Source organism: Oncorhynchus kisutch, linkage group LG30 (genome assembly GCF_002021735.2).
Source record: "Oncorhynchus kisutch isolate 150728-3 linkage group LG30, Okis_V2, whole genome shotgun sequence".
NCBI lineage: Eukaryota > Metazoa > Chordata > Actinopteri > Salmoniformes > Salmonidae > Oncorhynchus > Oncorhynchus kisutch.
The window spans coordinates 9,810,407-9,835,891 of NC_034203.2; the positions used below are offsets into that span (position 1 = coordinate 9,810,407).

At 40.8% G+C, this 25,485-nt stretch overlaps 18 non-coding genes across 18 annotated transcripts; all 18 read right to left on the reverse strand.

The window, feature by feature from the left end:
* Positions 1 to 1,106: 1,106 nt before the first annotated feature.
* trnal-uaa (transfer RNA leucine (anticodon UAA)) lies at positions 1,107 to 1,179 on the reverse strand. The gene has a single exon. It is a non-coding gene; the product is annotated as a tRNA-Leu (tRNA).
* Positions 1,180 to 1,944: 765 nt separating this feature from the next.
* On the reverse strand, positions 1,945 to 2,017 carry trnav-cac (transfer RNA valine (anticodon CAC)). Its single transcript has one exon. It is a non-coding gene; the product is annotated as a tRNA-Val (tRNA).
* Positions 2,018 to 3,188: 1,171 nt separating this feature from the next.
* On the reverse strand, positions 3,189 to 3,261 carry trnav-aac (transfer RNA valine (anticodon AAC)). Its single transcript has one exon. It is a non-coding gene; the product is annotated as a tRNA-Val (tRNA).
* A 763-nt stretch (positions 3,262 to 4,024) lies between these two features.
* trnav-cac (transfer RNA valine (anticodon CAC)) lies at positions 4,025 to 4,097 on the reverse strand. The gene has a single exon. It is a non-coding gene; the product is annotated as a tRNA-Val (tRNA).
* A 587-nt stretch (positions 4,098 to 4,684) lies between these two features.
* trnav-cac (transfer RNA valine (anticodon CAC)) lies at positions 4,685 to 4,757 on the reverse strand. The gene has a single exon. It is a non-coding gene; the product is annotated as a tRNA-Val (tRNA).
* A 512-nt stretch (positions 4,758 to 5,269) lies between these two features.
* trnav-aac (transfer RNA valine (anticodon AAC)) lies at positions 5,270 to 5,342 on the reverse strand. Its single transcript has one exon. It is a non-coding gene; the product is annotated as a tRNA-Val (tRNA).
* A 763-nt stretch (positions 5,343 to 6,105) lies between these two features.
* Positions 6,106 to 6,178, reverse strand: trnav-cac (transfer RNA valine (anticodon CAC)). Its single transcript has one exon. It is a non-coding gene; the product is annotated as a tRNA-Val (tRNA).
* Positions 6,179 to 6,765: 587 nt separating this feature from the next.
* On the reverse strand, positions 6,766 to 6,838 carry trnav-cac (transfer RNA valine (anticodon CAC)). Its single transcript has one exon. It is a non-coding gene; the product is annotated as a tRNA-Val (tRNA).
* Positions 6,839 to 7,351: 513 nt separating this feature from the next.
* Positions 7,352 to 7,424, reverse strand: trnav-aac (transfer RNA valine (anticodon AAC)). Its single transcript has one exon. It is a non-coding gene; the product is annotated as a tRNA-Val (tRNA).
* Positions 7,425 to 8,187: 763 nt separating this feature from the next.
* On the reverse strand, positions 8,188 to 8,260 carry trnav-cac (transfer RNA valine (anticodon CAC)). The gene has a single exon. It is a non-coding gene; the product is annotated as a tRNA-Val (tRNA).
* Positions 8,261 to 9,433: 1,173 nt separating this feature from the next.
* trnav-aac (transfer RNA valine (anticodon AAC)) lies at positions 9,434 to 9,506 on the reverse strand. The gene has a single exon. It is a non-coding gene; the product is annotated as a tRNA-Val (tRNA).
* Positions 9,507 to 10,269: 763 nt separating this feature from the next.
* On the reverse strand, positions 10,270 to 10,342 carry trnav-cac (transfer RNA valine (anticodon CAC)). Its single transcript has one exon. It is a non-coding gene; the product is annotated as a tRNA-Val (tRNA).
* A 761-nt stretch (positions 10,343 to 11,103) lies between these two features.
* trnav-cac (transfer RNA valine (anticodon CAC)) lies at positions 11,104 to 11,176 on the reverse strand. Its single transcript has one exon. It is a non-coding gene; the product is annotated as a tRNA-Val (tRNA).
* A 2,002-nt stretch (positions 11,177 to 13,178) lies between these two features.
* On the reverse strand, positions 13,179 to 13,251 carry trnav-cac (transfer RNA valine (anticodon CAC)). Its single transcript has one exon. It is a non-coding gene; the product is annotated as a tRNA-Val (tRNA).
* A 1,173-nt stretch (positions 13,252 to 14,424) lies between these two features.
* On the reverse strand, positions 14,425 to 14,498 carry trnav-aac (transfer RNA valine (anticodon AAC)). Its single transcript has one exon. It is a non-coding gene; the product is annotated as a tRNA-Val (tRNA).
* A 585-nt stretch (positions 14,499 to 15,083) lies between these two features.
* Positions 15,084 to 15,156, reverse strand: trnav-cac (transfer RNA valine (anticodon CAC)). Its single transcript has one exon. It is a non-coding gene; the product is annotated as a tRNA-Val (tRNA).
* Positions 15,157 to 15,668: 512 nt separating this feature from the next.
* On the reverse strand, positions 15,669 to 15,741 carry trnav-aac (transfer RNA valine (anticodon AAC)). The gene has a single exon. It is a non-coding gene; the product is annotated as a tRNA-Val (tRNA).
* Positions 15,742 to 16,328: 587 nt separating this feature from the next.
* trnav-cac (transfer RNA valine (anticodon CAC)) lies at positions 16,329 to 16,401 on the reverse strand. The gene has a single exon. It is a non-coding gene; the product is annotated as a tRNA-Val (tRNA).
* Positions 16,402 to 25,485: the final 9,084 nt, after the last annotated feature.

Consider the following 25,485-nt stretch of genomic DNA (forward strand, 5'->3'; position numbering starts at 1 on the left):
ATTTGAATTTACCACAGGTGGACTCCAATCAAGTTAAAGAAATATCGTAAGGATGATCAATGGAAACAGGATGGACCTGAGCTCAATTTCCAGCCTCATAGCAAAGGGTCTGAAAACGTATGTAAATAAGTTTTTTTTTAAATATTTTTTTCATTAATAAAAACTATATGTTATCGCTTTGTCATTATGGGGTATTGTGTATAGCACCCATTAAAAACTAGCGGTCACATCAAGCAGCTGTAATGACAGAAAACAATCTACATTTTTGTTTGTATTACCTTGGATTATATTGCCATTTATTTGGATATATCCATTATAATGAACATGATAAATGAATTTGCCTGGCTCAGAGAAGCTGTCAGTCTGGTCACATTCATACAGATCGCACGGAGGAGGTCCCCCAAAAAACGGCAACATTGATCCACAGGTCGGAGAGGTAGACAGCAAGGTTTAGACAAACCTCAACTGTATCAAACCAAATGCTAGCCTCTGGTCATTGGGAAATATTGAATATTACAAAATGTTTCCACCCGGTTTCGAACCGGGGACCTTTCGTGTGTGAGGCAAACGTGACAACCACTACACTACGGAAACATAATGTGTGGAAAACTAAGGGTGTGACTGACTTTCGCGTGTGAGGCGAACGTGATAACCACTACACTACTGAAACTACAATACAAAAAGAGGAAGTCGTGGAAAATATTAGGAATGCCCACAAGTCTACCTCACATAATATCCCAAATTGAGTACCACAGAAAGACCCATAATACCCATTAAAAACTATCGGTCAAACAGGAAAATGCTTCCAATCGTTTTTCCACCATTCATGTTCCCCACGGGGGATTTTAAAAACACTTGAAATAAGGGCTGTGGCTCTTGTCGGCTTACCCTGGCATGGTAAACTATTTGAATCATTATGGACCTCAGACCACACGTAGCAGGAATGTATTCAGAGCGCCCAAGCTAGCCACACATGCAGAGTGCGTTACGCGACTAAAAAAGGTATGTCTGAATAGCAAATATTGAGAAGTGCGAAGGAAAAGCATGAATTCCGAAATTGGGACCGAGTCCTAAGTGAATAGGCTTACTGTCCAATTTTTTAAATATGTTTCGCCCGGTCTCGAACCGGGGACCTTTCGCATGTTAAGGCGAATGTGATAACCACTACACTACGGAAACCTAATGAGTGGAATTCAAAGGTTGTGGCTGACTTTGGCTGGGTGGGACATTTATCGCTCTCAGAACCTAATGAAATCAGAAATGACTTAGTCCATTAATTAAGCAATAAGGCTTGAGAAGCCGGGAATTATTGTGTGCCGCCGGCTCTTGGAAGAGGCTTGGTGGTTCAAAACTTCTTCCATTTAAGAGTGATGGAAGCCACTGTGTTCTTGGGTACCTTCAATGCTGCAGAAATGACCAATCATTTGAATTTACCACAGGTGGACTCCAATCAAGTTGAAAGAAATATCTAAGGATGATCAATGGAAACAGGATGGACCTGAGCTCAATTTCCAGCCTCATAGCAAAGGGTCTGAAAACGTATGTAATATACGTTTTTTTTAAATATTTTTTTCATTAATAAAAACTATATGTTATCGCTTTGTCATTATGGGGTATTGTGTATAGTACCCATTAAAAACTAGCGGTCACATCAAGCAGCTGTAATGACAGAAAACAATCTACATTTTAGTTTGTTTTACCTTGGATTATATTGCCATTTATTTGGATATATCCATTATAATGACCCTGATAAATGAATTTGCCTGGCTCAGAGAAGCTGTCAGTCTGGTCCACATTCATACAGATCGCACGGAGGAGGTCCCCCAAAAAACGGCAACATTGATCCACAGGTCGGAGAGGTAGAAAGCAAGGTTTAGACAAACCTCAACTGTTTCAAACCAAATGTTAGCCTCTGGGCATTGGGAAATATTGAATATTACAAAATGCTTCCGCCCGGTTTCGAACCGGGGACCTTTCGCGTGTGAGGCGAACGTGATAACCACTACACTACGGAAACCTAATGAGTGTAATTCAAAGGGTGTGGCTGACTTTGGCTGGGTGGGACGTTTATCGCTCTCAGAACCTAATGAAATCAGAAATTACTTAGTCCATTAATTAAGCAATAAGGCTTGAGAAGCCGGGAATTATTGTGTGCCGCCGGCTCTTGGAAGAGGCTTGGTGGTTCAAAACTTCTTCCATTTAAGAGTGATGGAAGCCACTGTGTTCTTGGGTACCTTCAATGCTGCAGAAATGACCAATCATTTGAATTTACCACAGATGGACTCCAATCAAGTTAAAGAAATATCTAAGGATGATCAATGGAAACAGGATGACCTGAGCTCAATTTCCAGCCTCATAGCAAAGGGTCTGAAAACGTATGTATATACGTTTTTTTTTAAATATTTTTTTCATTAATAAAACTATATGTTATCGCTTTGTCATTATGGGGTATTGTGTATAGTACCCATTAACAACTAGCGGTCACATCAAGCAGCTGTAATGACAGAAAATAATCTAGGTAGACTGCAAGGTTTAGACAAAACTCAACTGTTTCAAACCAAATGCTAGCCTCTGGGCATTGGGAAATATTGAATATTACAAAATGTTTCCGCACGGTTTCAAACCGGGGACCTTTCGCGTGTGAGGCAAACGTGATAACCACTACACTACGGAAACCTAATGTGTGGAAAACTAAGGGTGTGACCGACTTTCGCGTGTGAGGCGAACGTGATAACCACTACACTACTGAAACTACAATACAAAAAGAGGAAGTCGTGGAAAATATTAGGAATACCCACAAGTCTACCTCACATAATATCCCAAATTGAGTACCACAGAAAGAGCCCTAATACCCATTAAAAACTAGTGGTCAAACAGGAAAATGCTTCCAATCGTTTTTCCACCATTCATGTTCCCCACGGGGGATTTTAAAAACACTTGAAATAAGGGCTTTGTTTCTTGTCGGCTTACCCTGGCATGGTAAACTATTTGAATCATTATGGACCTCAGACCACACGTAGCAGGAATGTATTCAGAGCGCCCAAGCTAGCCACACATGCAGAGTGCGTTACGCGACTAAAAAAGGTACGTCTGATTAGCAAATATTGATAAGTGTGAAGGAAAAGCATGAATTCCGAAATTGGGACCGAGTTCTAAGTGAATAGGCTTACTGTCCAATTTTTAAAATATGTTTCCGCCCGGTCTCGAACCGGGGACCTTTCGCATGTTAAGCGAACGTGATAACCACTACACCACGGAAACCTAATGAGTGGAATTCGAAGGGTGTGACTGACTTTGGCTGGGTGGGACATTTATCGCTCTCAGAACCTAATGAAATCAGAAATGACATAGTCCATTAATTAAGCAATAAGGCTTGAGAAGCCGGGAATTATTGTGTGCCGCCGGCTCTTGGAAGAGGCTTGGTGGTTCAAAACTTCTTCCATTTAAGAGTGATGGAAGCCACTGTGTTCTTGGGTACCTTCAATGCTGCAGAAATGACCAATCATTTGAATTTACCACAGGTGGACTCCAATCAAGTTAAAGAAATATCTAAGGATGATCAATGGAAACAGGATGGACCTGAGCTCCATTTCCAGCCTCATAGCAAAGGGTCTGAAAACGTATGTAAATAAGGTTTTTTTTAAATATTTTTTTCATTAATAAAAACTATATGTTATCGCTTTGTCATTATGGGGTATTGTGTATAGTACCCATTAAAAACTAGCGGTCACATCAAGCAGCTGTAATGACAGAAAACAATCTACATTTTAGTTTGTTTTACCTTGGATTATATTGCCATTTATTTGGATATATCCATTACAATGACCCTGATAAATGAATTTGCCTGGCTCAGAGAAGCTGTCAGTCTGGTCACATTCATACAGATCGCACGGAGGAGGTCCCCCAAAAAACGGCAACATTGATCCACAGGTCGGAGAGGTAGAAAGCAAGGTTTAGACAAACCTCAACTGTTTCAAACCAAATGTTAGCCTCTGGGCATTGGGAAATATTGAATATTACAAAATGCTTCCGCCCGGTTTCGAACCGGGGACCTTTCGCGTGTGAGGCGAACGTGATAACCACTACACTACGGAAACCTAATGAGTGTAATTCAAAGGGTGTGGCTGACTTTGGCTGGGTGGGACGTTTATCGCTCTCAGAACCTAATGAAATCAGAAATTACTTAGTCCATTAATTAAGCAATAAGGCTTGAGAAGCCGGGAATTATTGTGTGCCGCCGGCTCTTGGAAGAGGCTTGGTGGTTCAAAACTTCTTCCATTTAAGAGTGATGGAAGCCACTGTCTTCTTGGGTATCTTCAATGCTGCAGAAATGACCAATCATTTGAATTTACCACAGGTGACTCCAATCAAGTTAAAGAAATATCTAAGGATGATCAATGGAAACAGGATGGACCTGAGCTCAATTTCCAGCCTCATAGCAAAGGGTCTGAAAACATATGTAAATACGTTTTTTTTTAAATATTTTTTTCATTAATAAAAACTATATGTTATCGCTTTGTCATTATGGGGTATTGTGTATAGTACCCATTAACAACTAGCGGTCACATCAAGCAGCTCTAATGACAGAAAATAATCTAGGTAGACTGCAAGGTTTAGACAAAACTCAACTGTTTCAAACCAAATGGTAGCCTCTGGGCATTGGGAAATATTGAATATTACAAAATGTTTCCGCACGGTTTCGAACCGGGGACCTTTCGCGTGTGAGGCGAATGTGATAACCACTACACTACGGAAACCTAATGTGTGGAAAACTAAGGGTGTGACCGACTTTCGCGTGTGAGGCGAACGTGATAACCACTAAACTACTGAAACTACAATACAAAAAGAGGAAGTCGTGGAAAATATTAGGAATGCCCACAAGTCTACCTTACATAATATCCCAAATTCAGTACCACAGAAAGAGCCATAATACCCATTAAAAACTAGCGGTCAAACAGGAAAATGGTTCCAATCGTTTTTCCACAATTCATATTCCCCACGGGGGATTTTAAAAACACTTGAAATATGGGCTGTGTTTCTTGTCAGCTTACCCTGGCATGGTAAACTATTTGAATCATTATGGACCTCAGACCACACGTAGCAGGAATGTATTCAGAGCGCCCAAGCTAGCCACACATGCAGAGTGCGTTACGCGACTAAAAAAGGTACGTCTGATAGCAAATATTGATAAGTGTGAAGGAAAAGCATGAATTCCGAAATTGGGACCGAGTTCTAAGTGAATAGGCTTACTGTCCAATTTTTTAAAATATGTTTCCGCCCGGTCTCGAACCGGGGACCTTTCGCATGTTAAGCGAACGTGATAACCACTACACCACGGAAACCTAATGAGTGGAATTCGAAGGGTGTGACTGACTTTGGCTGGGTGGGACATTTATCGCTCTCAGAACCTAATGAAATCAGAAATGACATAGTCCATTAATTAAGCAATAAGGCTTGAGAAGCCGGGAATTATTGTGTGCCGCCGGCTCTTGGAAGAGGCTTGGTGGTTCAAAACTTCTTCCATTTAAGAGTGATGGAAGCCACTGTGTTCTTGGGTACCTTCAATGCTGCAGAAATGACCAATCATTTGAATTTACCACAGGTGGACTCCAATCAAGTTAAAGAAATATCTAAGGATGATCAATGGAAACAGGATGGACCTGAGCTCCATTTCCAGCCTCATAGCAAAGGGTCTGAAAACGTATGTAAATAAGGTTTTTTTTAAATATTTTTTTCATTAATAAAAACTATATGTTATCGCTTTGTCATTATGGGGTATTGTGTATAGTACCCATTAAAAACTAGCGGTCACATCAAGCAGCTGTAATGACAGAAAACAATCTACATTTTAGTTTGTTTTACCTTGGATTATATTGCCATTTATTTGGATATATCCATTACAATGACCCTGATAAATGAATTTGCCTGGCTCAGAGAAGCTGTCAGTCTGGTCACATTCATACAGATCGCACGGAGGAGGTCCCCCAAAAAACGGCAACATTGATCCACAGGTCGGAGAGGTAGAAAGCAAGGTTTAGACAAACCTCAACTGTTTCAAACCAAATGTTAGCCTCTGGGCATTGGGAAATATTGAATATTACAAAATGCTTCCGCCCGGTTTCGAACCGGGGACCTTTCGCGTGTGAGGCGAACGTGATAACCACTACACTACGGAAACCTAATGAGTGTAATTCAAAGGGTGTGGCTGACTTTGGCTGGGTGGGACGTTTATCGCTCTCAGAACCTAATGAAATCAGAAATTACTTAGTCCATTAATTAAGCAATAAGGCTTGAGAAGCCGGGAATTATTGTGTGCCGCCGGCTCTTGGAAGAGGCTTGGTGGTTCAAAACTTCTTCCATTTAAGAGTGATGGAAGCCACTGTCTTCTTGGGTATCTTCAATGCTGCAGAAATGACCAATCATTTGAATTTACCACAGGTGACTCCAATCAAGTTAAAGAAATATCTAAGGATGATCAATGGAAACAGGATGGACCTGAGCTCAATTTCCAGCCTCATAGCAAAGGGTCTGAAAACATATGTAAATACGTTTTTTTTAAAATATTTTTTTCATTAATAAAAACTATATGTTATCGCTTTGTCATTATGGGGTATTGTGTATAGTACCCATTAACAACTAGCGGTCACATCAAGCAGCTCTAATGACAGAAAATAATCTAGGTAGACTGCAAGGTTTAGACAAAACTCAACTGTTTCAAACCAAATGGTAGCCTCTGGGCATTGGGAAATATTGAATATTACAAAATGTTTCCGCACGGTTTCGAACCGGGGACCTTTCGCGTGTGAGGCGAATGTGATAACCACTACACTACGGAAACCTAATGTGTGGAAAACTAAGGGTGTGACCGACTTTCGCGTGTGAGGCGAACGTGATAACCACTAAACTACTGAAACTACAATACAAAAAGAGGAAGTCGTGGAAAATATTAGGAATGCCCACAAGTCTACCTTACATAATATCCCAAATTCAGTACCACAGAAAGAGCCATAATACCCATTAAAAACTAGCGGTCAAACAGGAAAATGGTTCCAATCGTTTTTCCACAATTCATATTCCCCACGGGGGATTTTAAAAACACTTGAAATATGGGCTGTGTTTCTTGTCAGCTTACCCTGGCATGGTAAACTATTTGAATCATTATGGACCTCAGACCACACGTAGCAGGAATGTATTCAGAGCGCCCAAGCTAGCCACACATGCAGAGTGCGTTACGCGACTAAAAAAGGTACGTCTGATTAGCAAACATTGAGCTGTGCGAAGGAAAAGCATGAATTCCGAAATTGGGACCGAGTTCTAAGTGAATAGGCTTACTGTCCAATTTTTTTAAATATGTTTCCGCCCGGTCTCGAACCGGGGACCTTTCGCATGTTAAGCGAACGTGATAACCACTACACCACGGAAACCTAATGAGTGGAATTCGAAGGGTGTGACTGACTTTGGCTGGGTGGGACATTTATCGCTCTCAGAACCTAATGAAATCAGAAATGACATAGTCCATTAATTAAGCAATAAGGCTTGAGAAGCCGGGAATTATTGTGTGCCGCCGGCTCTTGGAAGAGGCTTGGTGGTTCAAAACTTCTTCCATTTAAGAGTGATGGAAGCCACTGTGTTCTTGGGTACCTTCAATGCTGCAGAAATGACCAATCATTTGAATTTACCACAGGTGGACTCCAATCAAGTTAAAGAAATATCTAAGGATGATCAATGGAAACAGGATGGACCTGAGCTCCATTTCCAGCCTCATAGCAAAGGGTCTGAAAACGTATGTAAATAAGTTTTTTTTTAAATATTTTTTTCATTAATAAAAACTATATGTTATCGCTTTGTCATTATGGGGTATTGTGTATAGTACCCATTAAAAACTAGCGGTCACATCAAGCAGCTGTAATGACAGAAAACAATCTACATTTTAGTTTGTTTTACCTTGGATTATATTGCCATTTATTTGGATATATCCATTACAATGACCCTGATAAATGAATTTGCCTGGCTCAGAGAAGCTGTCAGTCTGGTCACATTCATACAGATCGCACGGAGGAGGTCCCCCAAAAAACGGCAACATTGATCCACAGGTCGGAGAGGTAGAAAGCAAGGTTTAGACAAACCTCAACTGTTTCAAACCAAATGTTAGCCTCTGGGCATTGGGAAATATTGAATATTACAAAATGCTTCCGCCCGGTTTCGAACCGGGGACCTTTCGCGTGTGAGGCGAACGTGATAACCACTACACTACGGAAACCTAATGAGTGTAATTCAAAGGGTGTGGCTGACTTTGGCTGGGTGGGACGTTTATCGCTCTCAGAACCTAATGAAATCAGAAATTACTTAGTCCATTAATTAAGCAATAAGGCTTGAGAAGCCGGGAATTATTGTGTGCCGCCGGCTCTTGGAAGAGGCTTGGTGGTTCAAAACTTCTTCCATTTAAGAGTGATGGAAGCCACTGTGTTCTTGGGTACCTTCAATGCTGCAGAAATGACCAATCATTTGAATTTACCACAGATGGACTCCAATCAAGTTAAAGAAATATCTAAGGATGATCAATGGAAACAGGATGAACCTGAGCTCAATTTCCAGCCTCATAGCAAAGGGTCTGAAAACGTATGTATATACGTTTTTTTTAAAATATTTTTTCATTAATAAAAACTATATGTTATCGCTTTGTCATTATGGGGTATTGTGTATAGTACCCATTAACAACTAGCGGTCACATCAAGCAGCTGTAATGACAGAAAATAATCTAGGTAGACTGCAAGGTTTAGACAAAACTCAACTGTTTCAAACCAAATGCTAGCCTCTGGGCATTGGGAAATATTGAATATTACAAAATGTTTCCGCACGGTTTCAAACCGGGGACCTTTCGCGTGTGAGGCAAACGTGATAACCACTACACTACGGAAACCTAATGTGTGGAAAACTAAGGGTGTGACCGACTTTCGCGTGTGAGGCGAACGTGATAACCACTACACTACTGAAACTACAATACAAAAAGAGGAAGTCGTGGAAAATATTAGGAATACCCACAAGTCTACCTCACATAATATCCCAAATTGAGTACCACAGAAAGAGCCCTAATACCCATTAAAAACTAGTGGTCAAACAGGAAAATGCTTCCAATCGTTTTTCCACCATTCATGTTCCCCACGGGGGATTTTAAAAACACTTGAAATAAGGGCTTTGTTTCTTGTCGGCTTACCCTGGCATGGTAAACTATTTGAATCATTATGGACCTCAGACCACACGTAGCAGGAATGTATTCAGAGCGCCCAAGCTAGCCACACATGCAGAGTGCGTTACGCGACTAAAAAAGGTACGTCTGATTAGCAAATATTGATAAGTGTGAAGGAAAAGCATGAATTCCGAAATTGGGACCGAGTTCTAAGTGAATAGGCTTACTGTCCAATTTTTAAAAATATGTTTCCGCCCGGTCTCGAACCGGGGACCTTTCGCATGTTAAGCGAACGTGATAACCACTACACCACGGAAACCTAATGAGTGGAATTCGAAGGGTGTGACTGACTTTGGCTGGGTGGGACATTTATCGCTCTCAGAACCTAATGAAATCAGAAATGACATAGTCCATTAATTAAGCAATAAGGCTTGAGAAGCCGGGAATTATTGTGTGCCGCCGGCTCTTGGAAGAGGCTTGGTGGTTCAAAACTTCTTCCATTTAAGAGTGATGGAAGCCACTGTGTTCTTGGGTACCTTCAATGCTGCAGAAATGACCAATCATTTGAATTTACCACAGGTGGACTCCAATCAAGTTAAAGAAATATCTAAGGATGATCAATGGAAACAGGATGGACCTGAGCTCCATTTCCAGCCTCATAGCAAAGGGTCTGAAAACGTATGTAAATAAGGTTTTTTTTAAATATTTTTTTCATTAATAAAAACTATATGTTATCGCTTTGTCATTATGGGGTATTGTGTATAGTACCCATTAAAAACTAGCGGTCACATCAAGCAGCTGTAATGACAGAAAACAATCTACATTTTAGTTTGTTTTACCTTGGATTATATTGCCATTTATTTGGATATATCCATTACAATGACCCTGATAAATGAATTTGCCTGGCTCAGAGAAGCTGTCAGTCTGGTCACATTCATACAGATCGCACGGAGGAGGTCCCCCAAAAAACGGCAACATTGATCCACAGGTCGGAGAGGTAGAAAGCAAGGTTTAGACAAACCTCAACTGTTTCAAACCAAATGTTAGCCTCTGGGCATTGGGAAATATTGAATATTACAAAATGCTTCCGCCCGGTTTCGAACCGGGGACCTTTCGCGTGTGAGGCGAACGTGATAACCACTACACTACGGAAACCTAATGAGTGTAATTCAAAGGGTGTGGCTGACTTTGGCTGGGTGGGACGTTTATCGCTCTCAGAACCTAATGAAATCAGAAATTACTTAGTCCATTAATTAAGCAATAAGGCTTGAGAAGCCGGGAATTATTGTGTGCCGCCGGCTCTTGGAAGAGGCTTGGTGGTTCAAAACTTCTTCCATTTAAGAGTGATGGAAGCCACTGTGTTCTTGGGTACCTTCAATGCTGCAGAAATGACCAATCATTTGAATTTACCACAGGTGGACTCCAATCAAGTTAAAGAAATATCTAAGGATGATCAATGGAAACAGGATGGACCTGAGCTCCATTTCCAGCCTCATAGCAAAGGGTCTGAAAACGTATGTAAATAAGTTTTTTTTAAAATATTTTTTTCATTAATAAAAACTATATGTTATCGCTTTGTCATTATGGGGTATTGTGTATAGTACCCATTAAAACTAGCGGTCACATCAAGCAGCTGTAATGACAGAAAACAATCTACATTTTAGTTTGTTTTACCTTGGATTATATTGCCATTTATTTGGATATATCCATTACAATGACCCTGATAATGAATTTGCCTGGCTCAGAGAAGCTGTCAGTCTGGTCACATTCATACAGATCGCACGGAGGAGGTCCCCCAAAAAACGGCAACATTGATCCACAGGTCGGAGAGGTAGAAAGCAAGGTTTAGACAAACCTCAACTGTTTCAAACCAAATGTTAGCCTCTGGGCATTGGGAAATATTGAATATTACAAAATGCTTCCGCCCGGTTTCGAACCGGGGACCTTTCGCGTGTGAGGCGAACGTGATAACCACTACACTACGGAAACCTAATGAGTGTAAATCAAAGGGTTGTGGCTGACTTTGGCTGGGTGGGACGTTTATCGCTCTCAGAACCTAATGAAATCAGAAATTACTTAGTCCATTAATTAAGCAATAAGGCTTGAGAAGCCTGGAATAATTGTGTGCCGCCGGCTCTTGGAAGAAGCTTGGTGGTTCAAAACTTCTTCCATTTAAGAGTGATGGAAGCCACTGTGTTCTTGGGTACCTTCAATGCTGCAGAAATGACCAATCATTTGAATTTACCACAGGTGGACTACAATCAAGTTAAAGAAATATCTAAGGATGATCAATGGAAACAGGATGGACCTGAGCTCAATTTCCAGCCTCATAGCAAAGGGTCTGAAAACGTATGTAAATAAGTTTTTTTTTAAATATTTTTTTCATTAATAAAAACTATATGTTATCGCTTTGTCATTATGGGGTATTGTGTATAGTACCCATTAAAAACTAGCGGTCACATCAAGCAGCTGTAATGACAGAAAATAATCTCGGTAGACTGCAAGGTTTAGACAAAACTCAACTGTTTCAAACCAAATGCTAGCCTCTGGGCATTGGGAAATATTGAATATTACAAAATGTTTACGCACGGTTTCGAACCGGGGACCTTTCGCGTGTGAGGCGAATGTGATAACCACTACACTACGGAAACCTAATGTGTTGAAAACTAAGGGTGTGACTGACTTTCGCGTGTGAGGCGAACGTGATAACCACTACACTACTGAAACTACAATACAAAAAGAGGAAGTCGTGGAAAATATTAGGAATGCCCACAAGTCTACCTCACATAATATCCCAAATTGAGTACCACAGAAAGAGCCATAATACCCATTAAAAACTAGCGGTCAAACAGGAAAATGGTTCCAATCGTTTTTCCACCATTCATATTCCCCACGGGGGATTTTAAAAACACTTGAAATAAGGGCTGTGTTTCTTGTCAGCTTACCCTGGCATGGTAAACTATTTGAATCATTATGGACCTCAGACCACACGTAGCAGGAATGTATTCAGAGCGCCCAAACTAGCCACACATGCAGAGTGCGTTACGCGACTAAAAAAGGTATGTCTGAATAGCAAATATTGAGAAGTGCGAAGGAAAAGCATGAATTCCGAAATTGGGACCGAGTCCTAAGTGAATAGGCTTACTGTCCAATTTTTTAAAATATGTTTTCTCCCGGTCTCGAACCGGGGACCTTTTGCATGTTAAGCAAACGTGATAACCACTACACTACAGAAACCTAATGAGTGTAGTTCAAAGGGTGTGACTGACTTTGGATGGGTGGGACATTTATCGCTCTCAGAACCTAATGAAATCAGAAATTACTTAGTCCATTAATTAAGCAATAAGGCTTGAGAAGCCGGGAATTATTGTGTGCCGCCGGCTCTTGGAAGAGGCTTGGTGGTTCAAAACTTCTTCCATTTAAGAGTGATGGAAGCCACTGTGTTCTTGGGTACCTTCAATGCTGCAGAAATGACCAATCATTTGAATTTACCACAGGTGGACTCCAATCAAGTTAAAGAAATATCTAAGGATGATCAATGGAAACAGGATGGACCTGAGCTCAATTTCCAGCCTCATAGCAAAGGGTCTGAAAACGTATGTAAATAAGTTTTTTTTAAAATATTTTTTTCATTAATAAAAACGATGTGTTATCGCTTTGTCATTATGGGGTATTGTGTATAGTACCCATTAAAAACTAGCGGTCACATCAAGCAGCTGTAATGACAGAAAATAATCTACATTTTAGTTTGTTTTATCTTGGATAATATTGCCATTTATTTGGATATATCCATTACAATGACCCTGATAAATGAATTTGCCTGGCTCAGAGAAGCTGATCACATTCATACAGATCGCACGGAGGAGGTCCCCCAAAAAACGGCAACATTGATCCACAGGTCGGAGAGGTAGACAGAAAGGTTTAGACAACCTCAACTGTTTCAAACCAAATGTTAGCCTCTGGGCATTGGGAAATATTGAATATTACAAAATGCTTCCGCCCGGTTTCGAACCGGGGACCTTTCGCGTGTGAGGCGAACGTGATAACCACTACACTACGGAAACCTAATGAGTTTAATTCAAAGGGTGTGGCTGACTTTGGCTGGGTGGGACGTTTATCGCTCTCAGAACCTAATGAAATCAGAAATTACTTAGTCCATTAATTAAGCAATAAGGCTTGAGAAGCCGGGAATTATTGTGTGCCGCCGGCTCTTGGAAGAGGCTTGGTGGTTCAAAACTTCTTCCATTTAAGAGTGATGGAAGCCACTGTGTTCGTGGGTACCTTCAATGCTGCAGAAATGACCAATCATTTGAATTTACCACAGGTGGACTTCAATCAAGTTGAAGAAACATCTAAGGATGATCAATGGAAACAGGATGAACCTGAGCTCAATTTCCAGCCTCATAGCAAAGGGTCTGAAAACGTATGTATATACGTTTTTTTTTAAATATTTTTTTAATTAATAAAAACTATATGTTATCGCTTTGTCATTATGGGGTATTGGGTATAGTACCCATTAACAACTAGCGGTCACAGCAAGCAGCTGTAATGACAGAAAATAATCTAGGTAGACTGCAAGGTTTAGACAAAACTCAACTGTTTCAAACCAAATGCTAGCCTCTGGGCATTGGGAAATATTGAATATTACAAAATGTTTCCGCAAGGTTTCGAACCGGAGACCTTTCACGTGTGAGGCGAACGTGATAAACACTACACTACGGAAACCTAATGTGTGGAAAACTAAGGGTGTGACTGACTTTCGCGTGTGAGGCGAACGTGATAACCACTACACTACTGAAACTACAATACAAAAAGAGGAAGTCGTGGAAAATATTAGGAATGCCCACAAGTCTACCTCACATAATATCCCAAATTGAGTACCACAGAAAGAGCCATAATACCCATTAAAAACTAGCGGTCAAACAGGAAAATGGTTCCAATCGTTTTTCCACCATTCATATTCCCCACGGGGGATTTTAAAAACACTTGAAATAAGGGCTGTGTTTCTTGTCAGCTTACCCTGGCATGATAAACTATTTGAATCATTATGGACCTCAGACCACACGTAGCAGGAATGTATTCAGAGCGCCCAAGCTAGCCACACATGCAGAGTGCGTTACGCGACTAAAAAAGGTATGTCTGAATAGCAAATATTGAGAAGTGCGAAGGAAAAGCATGAATTCCGAAATTGGGACCGAGTCCTAAGTGAATAGGCTTACTGTCCAATTTTTTAAATATGTTTCCGCCCGGTCTCGAACCGGGGACCTTTCGCAGTGTTAAGCGAACGTGATAACCACTACACTACGGAAACCTAATGAGTGGAATTCAAGGGTGTGACTGACTTTGGCTGGGTGGGACATTTATCGCTCTCAGAACCTAATGAAATCAGAAATGACTTAGTCCATTAATTAAGCAATAAGGCTTGAGAAGCCGGGAATTATTGTGTGCCGCCGGCTCTTGGAAGAGGCTTGGTGGTTCAAAACTTCTTCCATTTAAGAGTGATGGAAGCCACTGTGTTCTTGGGTACCTTCAATGCTGCAGAAATGACCAATCATTTGAATTTACCACAGGTGGACTCCAATCAAGTTAAAGAAATATCTAAGGATGATCAATGGAAACAGGATGGACCTGAGCTCAATTTCCAGCCTCATAGCAAAGGGTCTGAAAACGTATGTAAATAAGTTTTTTTTAAATATTTTTTTCATTAATAAAACTATATGTTATCGCTTTGTCATTATGGGGTATTGTGTATAGTACCCATTAAAAACTAGCGGTCACATCAAGCAGCTGTAATGACAGAAAATAATCTCGGTAGACTGCAAGGTTTAGACAAAACTCAACTGTTTCAAACCAAATGCTAGCCTCTGGGCATTGGGAAATATTGAATATTACAAAATGTTTCCGCACGGTTTCGAACCGGGGACCTTTCGCGTGTGAGGCGAATGTGATAACCACTACACTACGGAAACCTAATGTGTGGAAAACTAAGGGTGTGACTGACTTTCGCGTGTGAGGCGAACGTGATAACCACTACACTACTGAAACTACAATACAAAAAGAGGAAGTCGTGGAAAATATTAGGAATGCCCACAAGTCTACCTCACATAATATCCCAAATTGAGTACCACAGAAAGAGCCATAATACCCATTAAAAACTAGCGGTCAAACAGGAAAATGGTTCCAATCGTTTTTCCACCATTCATATTCCCCACGGGGGATTTTAAAAACACTTGAAATAAGGGCTGTGTTTCTTGTCAGCTTACCCTGGCATGGTAAACTATTTGAATCATTATGGACCTCAGACCACACGTAGCAGGAATGTATTCAGAGCGCCCAAGCTAGCCACACATGCAGAGTGCGTTACGCGACTAAAAAAGGTATGTCTGAATAGCAATATTGAGAAGTGCGAAGGAAAAGCATGAATTCCGAAATTGGGACCGAGTCCTAAGTGAATAGGCTTACTGTCCAATTTTTTTAAATATGTTTCCGCCCGGTCTCGAACCGGGGACCTTTCGCGTGTTAAGCGAACGTGATAACCACTACACTACAGAAACCTAATGAGAGGAATTCAAAGGGTGTGACTGACTTTGGCTGGGTGGGACATTTATCGCTCTCAGAACCTAATGAAATCAGAAATTACTTAGTCCATTAATTAAGCAATAAGGCTTGAGAAGCCGGGAATTATTGTGTGCCGCCGGCTCTTGGAAGAGGCTTGGTGGTTCAAAACTTCTTCCATTTAAGAGTGATGGAAGCCACTGTGTTCTTGGGTACCTTCAATGCTGCAGAAATGACCAATCATTTGAATTTACCACAGGTGGACTCCAATCAAGTTAAAGAAATATCTAAGGATGATCAATGGAAACAGGATGGACCTGAGCTCAATTTCCAGCCTCATAGCAAAGGGTCTGAAAACGTATGTATATAAGTTTTTTTTTAAATATTTTTTTCATTAATAAAAACTATATGTTATCGCTTTGTCATTATGGGGTATTGTGTATAGTACCCATTAACAACTAGCGGTCACATCAAGCAGCTGTAATGACAGAAAATAATCTAGGTAGACTGCAAGGTTTAGACAAACTCAACTGTTTCAAACCAAATGCTAGCCTCTGGGCATTGGGAAATATTGAATATTACAAAATGTTTCCGCACGGTTTCGAACCGGGGACCTTTCGCATGTGAGGCGAACGTGATAACCACTACACTACGGAAACCTAATGTGTGGAAAACTAAGGGTGTGACTGACTTTCGCGTGTGAGGCGAACGTGATAACCACTACACTACTGAAACTACAATACAAAAGAGGAAGTCGTGGAAATATTAGGAATGCCCACAAGTCTACCTCACATAATATCCCAAATTGAGTACCACAGAAAGAGCCATAATACCCATTAAAAACTAGCGGTCAAACAGGAAAATGGTTCCAATCGTTTTTCCACCATTCATATTCCCCACGGGGGATTTTAAAAACACTTGAAATAAGGGCTGTGTTTCTTGTCAGCTTACCCTGGCATGGTAAACTATTTGAAATCATTATGGACCTCAGACCACACGTAGCAGGAATGTATTCAGAGCGCCCAAGCTAGGCCACACATGCAGAGTGCGTTACGCGACTAAAAAAGGTATGTCTGAATAGCAAATATTGAGAAGTGCGAAGGGAAAAGCATGAATTCTGAATTGGGAAACGAGTCTAAGTGAATAGGCTTACTGTCCAATTTTTTTAAATATGTTTCCGCCCGGTCTCGAACCGGGGACCTTTCGCGTGATTAAGCGAACAGTAGGAATAACCACTACACTCTACAGAAACCTAATGAGAGGTAATTCAAAGGGTGTGACTGACTTGGCTGGGTGGGACTTTATCGCTCTCAGAAACCTAATGAAATCAGAAATTAACTGTAGTCCATTAATTAAGCAATAAGGCTTGAAGAAGCCGGTAATTATGGTGTGCCGCCGGCTCTTGGGAAGAGGGCCTGGTGGTTATCAAAACTTCTTCCCATTTAAGAGTGATGGAAGCCACTGGGTTCGTGGAAAGAGTACCTTCAATGCTGGCAGAATGACCAATCAACGTTGGAATTTACCACAGGTGGACTGCCAATCAAGTTAAAGAAATATCTAAGGATGATCAATGGAAACAGGATGGACCTGAGCTCAATTTCCAGCCTCATAGCAAAGGGTCTGAAAACGTATGTAATAAGTTTTTTTTTAAGATTTTTTTCATTAATAAAACTATATGTTATCGCTTTGTCATTATGGGGTATTGTGTATAGTACCCATTAACACTAGCGGGTCACATCAAGCAGCTGTAATGACAGAAAATAATCTAGGTAGACTGCAAGGTTAGACAAAACTCACTGTTTTCAAACCAAATGCTAGCCTCTGGGCATTGGAAATATTGAATATTACAAAATGTTTCCGCACGGTTTCGAACCGGGGACCTTTCGCGTGTGAGAGCGAACGTGATAACCACTACACTACGGAAACCTAATGTTTGGAAAACTAAGGGTGTGACCTGACTTCAGCGTGTGAGGCGAACGTGATAACCACTACACTACTGAACTACAATACAAAAAGAGGAAGTCCGTGGAAAATATTAGGAATGCCCACAAGTCTACCTCACATATATCCCAAATTGAGTACCACAGAAAGAGCCATAATACCCATTAAAAACTAGCGGTCAAACAGGAAAATGGTTCCAATCGTTTTTCCACCATTCATATTCCCCACGGGGGATTTTAAAAACACTTGAAATAAGGGCGGTGTTCTTGTCGCTTACCCTGGCATGGTAAAACTATTTGAATCATTATGGACCTCAGACCACACGTAGCAGGAATGTATTCAGAGCGCCCAAGCATAGCCACACATGCAGAGTGCGTTACGCGACTAAAAAGGTATGTCTGAATAGCAAATATTGAGAAGTGCGAAGGAAAAGCATGAATTCTGAAATTGGGACCGAGTCCTAAGTGAATAGGCTTACTGTCCAATTTTTTAAATATGTTTTCCGCCCGGTCTCGAACCGGGACCTTTCGCTGTGTTAAGCGAATGTGATAACCACTACACTACAGAAACCTAATGAGAGGGTATTCAAAGGGGTGTGACTGACTTGGCTGGGTGGGACATTTATCGCTCTCAGAACCTAATGAAATCAGAATACTTAGTCCATTAATTAAGCAATAAGGCTTGGAAGCCGGGAATTATTGTGTGCCCCGGCTCTTGGAAGAGGCTTGGTGGTTCAAAACTTCTTCCATTTAAGAGTGATGGAAGCCACTGTGTTCTTGGGTACCTTCAATGCTGCAGAAATGACCAATCATTTGAATTTACCACAGGTGGACTCCAATCAAGTTAAAGAAATATCTAAGGATGATCAATGGAAACAGGATGGACCTGAGCTCAATTTCCAGCCTCATAGCAAAGGGTCTGAAAACGTATGTATAAAGTTTTTTTTAAAATATTTTTTTCATTAATAAAAACTATATGTTATCGCTTTGTCATTATGGGGTATTGTGTATAGTACCCATTAACAACTAGCGGTCACATCAAGCAGCTGTAATGACAGAAAATAATCTAGGTAGACTGCAAGGTTTAGACAAAACTCAACTGTTTCAAACCAAATGCTAGCCTCTGGCATTGGGAAATATTGAATATTACAAAATGTTTCCGCACGGTTTCGAACCGGGGACCTTTCGCGTGTGAGGCGAATGTGATAACCACTACACTACGGAACCTAACGTGTGGAAAACTAAGGTGTGACTGACTTTCGCGTGTGAGGCGAACGTGATAACCACTACACTACTGAAACTACAATACAAAAAGAGGAAGTCGTGGAAAATATTAGGAATGCCCACAAGTCTACCTCACATAATATCCCAAATTGAGTACCACAGAAAGAGCCATAATACCCATTAAAAACTAGCGGTCAAACAGGAAAATGGTTCCAATCGTTTTTCCACCATTCATATTCCCCATGGGGATTTTAAAAACACTTGGAATAAGGGCTGTGTTTCTTGTCGCTTACCCTGGCATGGTAACTATTTGAATCATTATGGACCTCACCACACGTAGCAGGAATGTATTCAGAGCGCCCAAGCTAGCCACACATGCAGAGTGCGTTACGTGACTAAAAAGGTATGTCTGAATAGCAAATATTGAGAAGTGCGAAGGAAAAGCATGAATTCCGAAATTGGGACGAGTCCTAAGTGAATAGGCGAACTGTCCAATTTTTTAAAATATGTTTCCCGCCCGGTCTCGAACCGGGCACCTTTCGCGTGTTAAGCGAACGTGATAACCACTACAATACAGAAACCTAACAAGTGTAAGGGAAGTCCCCCCTGAAGTGGAAAAAAAATGAATGGCAAATCATTGGCATCGGACAAAACATATACACATTGGTCAATACCATCCAATTCGGCTTTGATTCATGCAAAGTTGATTGCAAATGCCAAATGGCAATTGCCAGTTGTAAAACTTCAAAAATCCAACAGGTGGCGAGTGCGCTCCACTGTGGTTTTTCATATTGGAAATGGACCTCAAGTCAACATCCAAATTTTTTGGGTCAAAAATTATCACCCCTTAAAAAAGTGCTTTCTGGACCGTTTTTCGAAATTCTTTAGATTTTTTTGTCAATTACACATTTGTAAGAACTGTATGAATATACTTTTGTCCATTTTATTAGCATACATTTTTTTTTTACATGCGCATAAGAAACATGTTTTGTCCATTTGCAATATGATTTCATAGGAAGTCAAAATTCAAAAGTCCAAAATATTAAAATTTTGTAAAAAACTCACACACCCCTTGAAAAAGTGCTTTCTGGACCATTTTTCAAAATTCTTTGCATTTTTGTGTCAATTACACATGTATAAGAACTGTATCAACATACTTTAGTCATATTTTATTATCATCATTTTTTTTACTTGTGCATAAAAGGCATATGTTTTTTCCATTTGCAATATGATTTCATAGGAAGTCAAAAGTCGAAAATGTGAACTTTTATTTAAACTTATCACCCTCGTAAAAAGTGCTTTCTGGACCATTTTTTCGAAATTGTTTCGATTTTATGTCAATTCATCATGCTTAAGAACTATATGAATATACATTTGTAAAATTGTATTATCATATTTTTTTTTTACTTGTGCATAAGGAATATGATTTGTCCATTTGCAATATGATTTCATAGGAAGTCAAAAGTCAAAGTCAAAAGTCACTTTTTTTGGGGCCAAATACCATAAGAAATTTGACATGCTCAAAAATCCTGCAGAAATGCAAAATTGACTGGCTGAAGAACTCGGGATGGCCGGCAGTGATAGTTGTTCCTTTCCATCACTCGTTGTGTTGATTTCATCATGTCCATTTGGTGATGTTTTTTCACTATAGAATCATATTGCAAGTGCATGTACATTTGCAATATGGTTCAATGGGCATTTACCATAAGAAATTTGACATGCTCAAAAATGCAAAATTGACTGGCCTGATGAACTCGGGATGGCCGGCAGTGATAGTTGTTCCTTTCCATCACTCGTTGTGTTGATTTCATCATGTCCATTTGGTGATGTTTTTTCACTATAGAATCATATTGCAAGTGCATGTACATTTGCAATATGGTTCAATGGGCATTAACCATAAGAAATTTGACATGCTCAAAAATGCAAAATTGACTGTCCTGATGAACACAGGATGGCCGAGCAGTGATAGTTGTACCTTTCCATCACTCGTTGTGTTGATTTCATCATGTCCATTTGGTGATGTTTTTTCACTATAGAATCATATTGCAAGTGCATGTACATTTGCAATATGGTTCAATGGGCATTTACCATAAGAAATTTGACATGCTCAAAAATCCTGCAGAAATGCAAAATTGACTGGCCAGATGAACTCGGGAAGGCCTGGCAGTGATAGTTGCTCCTTTCCATCGCTCGTTGTGTTGACTTCATCATGTCCATTTTGTGATGTTTTTTCACTGTTGAATCATATTGCAAATGCACGTGCATTGTTGTGCAACTGGTAACCCAAAAATAAAAATATGGTGATTTCATTATGTCCATTTGTTTATGTTTTCTTACTTTTGCAAAGTCACTGTGCATTTGCAATATGGTTCAATGGGCAGGTACCATCACGAATTTGTCATGCTATAAAAATCCTGCAGGAATGTGAAATTGACTGGCCCGATGAACTCGGGATGGCTGGGCAGTGATTCTGGTTCATCTCAGTCGCTCGTTAGGGTTGATTTCAGAATGTCACTTTGGTGATGGTACCTCACTGTTTAAACATATTGCAAATGGACAAGAGTCACCAGCAAGTCACCGTCCATCAGTCAATTAGATATCATTCTGACACCAAACTGATACAAACTGACACCAAACCCACTTTTCCAACTCGTTTAGTAGCCAACTATCACATACTTCAGAGCTGGCCCAAAATTCACAACGCCTTCGGTTCAAACCATAAAAAACATAAAACGTAGTTACGTTCTAGCTGCGGGTCCATTTCTTATGTTATGTGTAGGCCTAGCTGAGGCGACCCCGAATCCCAAGTTTCGGCTCGATCGTTCATTTGGTGTCCGAGCAAAACCCTAATTGGTGCTGAAAATCCACTTTTTACATGACTTGCTACGGGGTCCTTGAATGAGCTATCGGACAGAAACGTTGGGGTCCGTCTCTATGGGCCGAGACGGTCGCAATGCACCTAGTCTTGTGTCTCTGAGACTTTTAAATGTCGTCATTTTCGTAATGGTCAAAATGAATTGAAATCATTGCAAATGTACGAGGCTGTTTCTCGGTCCGAGAACCTTCTAGAGCCACCTAACTCACCACGCACTATCGACCGGAGGTCTAGAACAGGATTCTAAAGTTTCGGAACTCTAGGTCTGACGGTTCTTTTTTAGCTCGAACAAAGCTAACTATTGCAGTCACTGTCTGTCTCTACGCACCCCAATACGTCCCTCCATCCAAGTTGTGTTTTAGTGTGATTTATTTTTCCTTTGAAATTTTATGGAAAAATGACTGATTTACAGTTCATGGGGGTTGCCTAATCACATCTATGAAGTTTTGGAAAGATCTGACTTTTTAACCCTCGAAACAGCCCCTGAGACACCAATTATGGCACTTCCGGTTGGCACAGGAAGCTATAAGTCAACACATATCCTCACTGGGGTATGCTTTTACAGAATCCTGAGTTTTAAGTCCTTACTTTAAGAATTGACTGATTTACACAGGGTTGAATGCACTATGTCTATCAAACTGCAGGCAGGGTATGAATAAACACTTTTAGGGTGATTTTAACCACTTCCGGTTGGTCCAGGAAGCTTAGAATCAACACAGGTAGACCTCATAGTGGCCTGATGGACTGTCATCGAAGACAGGTTCATACGACATTCATAACCCACATAGGCTTCAGGTTGAATTTAGGGGTGCAGGCAATGTATTCCTATGGGGAAAGAAGTCAATGCAAACTCTTTGAAGTAAACACCTTCTTTTAACTATTAAGGGTTAATGCCACACGGTCAACGTTAGGCTTGCACGGATCGGGAGGACCTTAGGAACGTACCTGAGGTCGAATTGTGCTTCTCACCCTAACGGTTCTCTCACTGTCACCCAAAAGCAAATGACGTTGTGGGGCAGGCTTCATTTTGGGCCTACTTTTCTAATGGTCGCTGCGCTTAGACCGAGCGAGCTACGGTCAAGCGGGATATCTCATTGAACTCGGCACGGCCTAGAGATTATGTTTATGCCATTGCCTGCTCTCTGTGTCTTTGAGCACCGCACTTTATCACTCCATCCTTGCTGTGTGTGTGTGTGAGAGCTTTTCTTTGACATCTGCTGGGAGAAATGACTGATTTACAGTTTAGGAGGGTTACCTAGTCACACATATGAAGTTTTGGAGAGATGTGAATTTTCTAACCCTTCAAAACAGACAGTGTGACCCAATTAAAGGCACTTCCGGTTAGCACAGGAAGCTATAAGTAAACACATGTCTTGATTGACATAGACACTTACAGAATCCTGAGTTTTAAGTCTTTAAGTTAAGAATTGACTGATCTACGATCTACACAGGGTTGAATGTAGTCATTTTCACCTTTGAAGGTTATGTACATCAAAACACCTTTTGGGTCAATTTAACCACTTCCGTTTGCTCCAAGAAGCTTAGAATCGACACAGGTAGACCTCATAGTGGTCTGATGGACTGTCATAGAAGACAGGTTCATTAGGCATTCATAACCCACATAGGCTTCAGGTTGAATTTAGAGGTGCAGGCAATGTATTCCTATGGGGAGAGAAGTCAATGCAAACTGTTTGATGTAAACACCTTCTTTTAACTGTTAAGGGTTAATGCCACACGGTCAAGGTTAGGCTTGCACGGATCGGGAGGACCTCAGGTACGTTCCTGAGGTCGAATTGTGCTTCTCACCTTAATGGTTCTCTCACTGTCACCCAAAGCAAATGACATTGAGGGCCAGCCTTCATTTTGGGCCTACTTTTCTAATGGTCGCTGTGCTTAGACCGAGCGAGCTACGGTCAAGCGGGTTGCATCTTGTTGAACTCGGCACGGCCTAGAGAATATGGAAATGCCATTGTAGGCTTTGTGTGTCTTTAAGCACCGCACTTTGTCACTCCATCCTTGCTGTGTGTGTGTTTCTGTGTGTGTGTGTGTGAGAGAGAGCTTTTCTTTGTCATCTGTTGGGAGAAATGACTGACTTACAGTTTATGGGGTTGCCTAATCACACATATGAAGTTTTGAAAAGATCTGACCTTTTAAGGCACTTCCGGTTGGCACAGGAAGCTATAAATAAACTTATATCCTGATTGGGGTATGCCTTTACATAATCCTGAGTTTTAAGTCTTTACGTTAAGAACTGAGTTATTTACGGAGGGTTTAGTGAGTGTGTGTTATTTCAGAAAATCATAGAAAATCACAGAAATCTCGCAGAGCTCCGCAGCACACTTTAAAAAGATTCGTAAGAACACCCTGCAACTGGATCTGTAACCGTTGAAAAAAAAACACCTATCCGTGAACATCACCAATCTGTCGTTGTACGATTTCTCTTAATGACGATAGATAAATGGCTGGTTCTTTTTTTATTGACACCGGAGGCTCCTTGACTTTGACGTGAAGTGGAAAAATATTTTCTCTATTTTCATTTTGGACCTTTAATCCCAGATAAATGGCCATAACTCAAAAACCGTTGAGGCCTAGACGCCATCTTGTTCGGGCCAACTGCCCATTATGCCAAACCTACGCTCACCGAGTTTCGGCTTTGAAATATTTTCAGTTTTCGAGATAAGGCCCCGTCGTGAATCGTGATGTTTTGTCCAATAGCAATATGATTGCTTATGCCCTCTTGTGGAATTTCCGGGACAGCGGTAAATGACCAAAATCTTATTATTTTTGTAAAACGGAAACCGAATGTCCGACAAAGTTCATTTGATGACTTCCCGGTAGGTCCGGCCCTGCCGCTCGGCCCGACGCCGTCCGCGAATTTTACAAACGATTTCGGACGTCTAGTAAGGGACCGTACATTTCCACATGGACTTTCTCACTAACCATACGGCACCTGCCGAAATCTTCCCTTAAGGTAAAGGGTGTGGCTGACTTTGGCTGGGTGGGACATTTATCGCTCTCAGAACCTTATGAAATCAGAAATTACTTAGTCCATTAATTAAGGCAATAAGGCTTGAGAAGCCGGAATTATTGTGTGCCGCCGGCTCTTGGAAGAGGCTTGGTGGTTCAAAACTTCTTCCATTTAAGAGTGATGGAAGCCACTGTGTTCTTGGGTACCTTCATGCTGCAGAAAAGACCAATCATTTGAATTTACCACAGGTGGACTCCAATCAAGTTAAAGAAATATCTAAGGATGATCAATGGAAACAGATGAACCTGAGCTCAATTTCCAGCCTCATAGCAAAGGGTCTGAAACACGTATGTATATACGTTTTTTTTTAAAATATTTTTTCATTAATAAAAACTATATGTTATCGCTTTGTCATTATGGGGTATTGTGTATAGTACCCATTAACAACTAGCGGTCACAGCAAGCAGCTGTAATGACAGAAAATATCTAGGTAGACTGCAAGGTTAGACAAAACTCAACTGTTTCAAACCAAAATGCTAGCCTCTGGGCATTGGGAAATATTGAATATTACAAAATGTTTCCGCAAGGTTTCAACCAGGGACCTTTCGCGGTTGAGGCGAATGTGATAACCACTACACTACGGAAACCTAATGTGTAGAAAACTAAGGGTGTGACTGACTTTCGCGTGTGGGCGAACGTGAATAACCACTACACTACTGAAACTACAATACAAAAG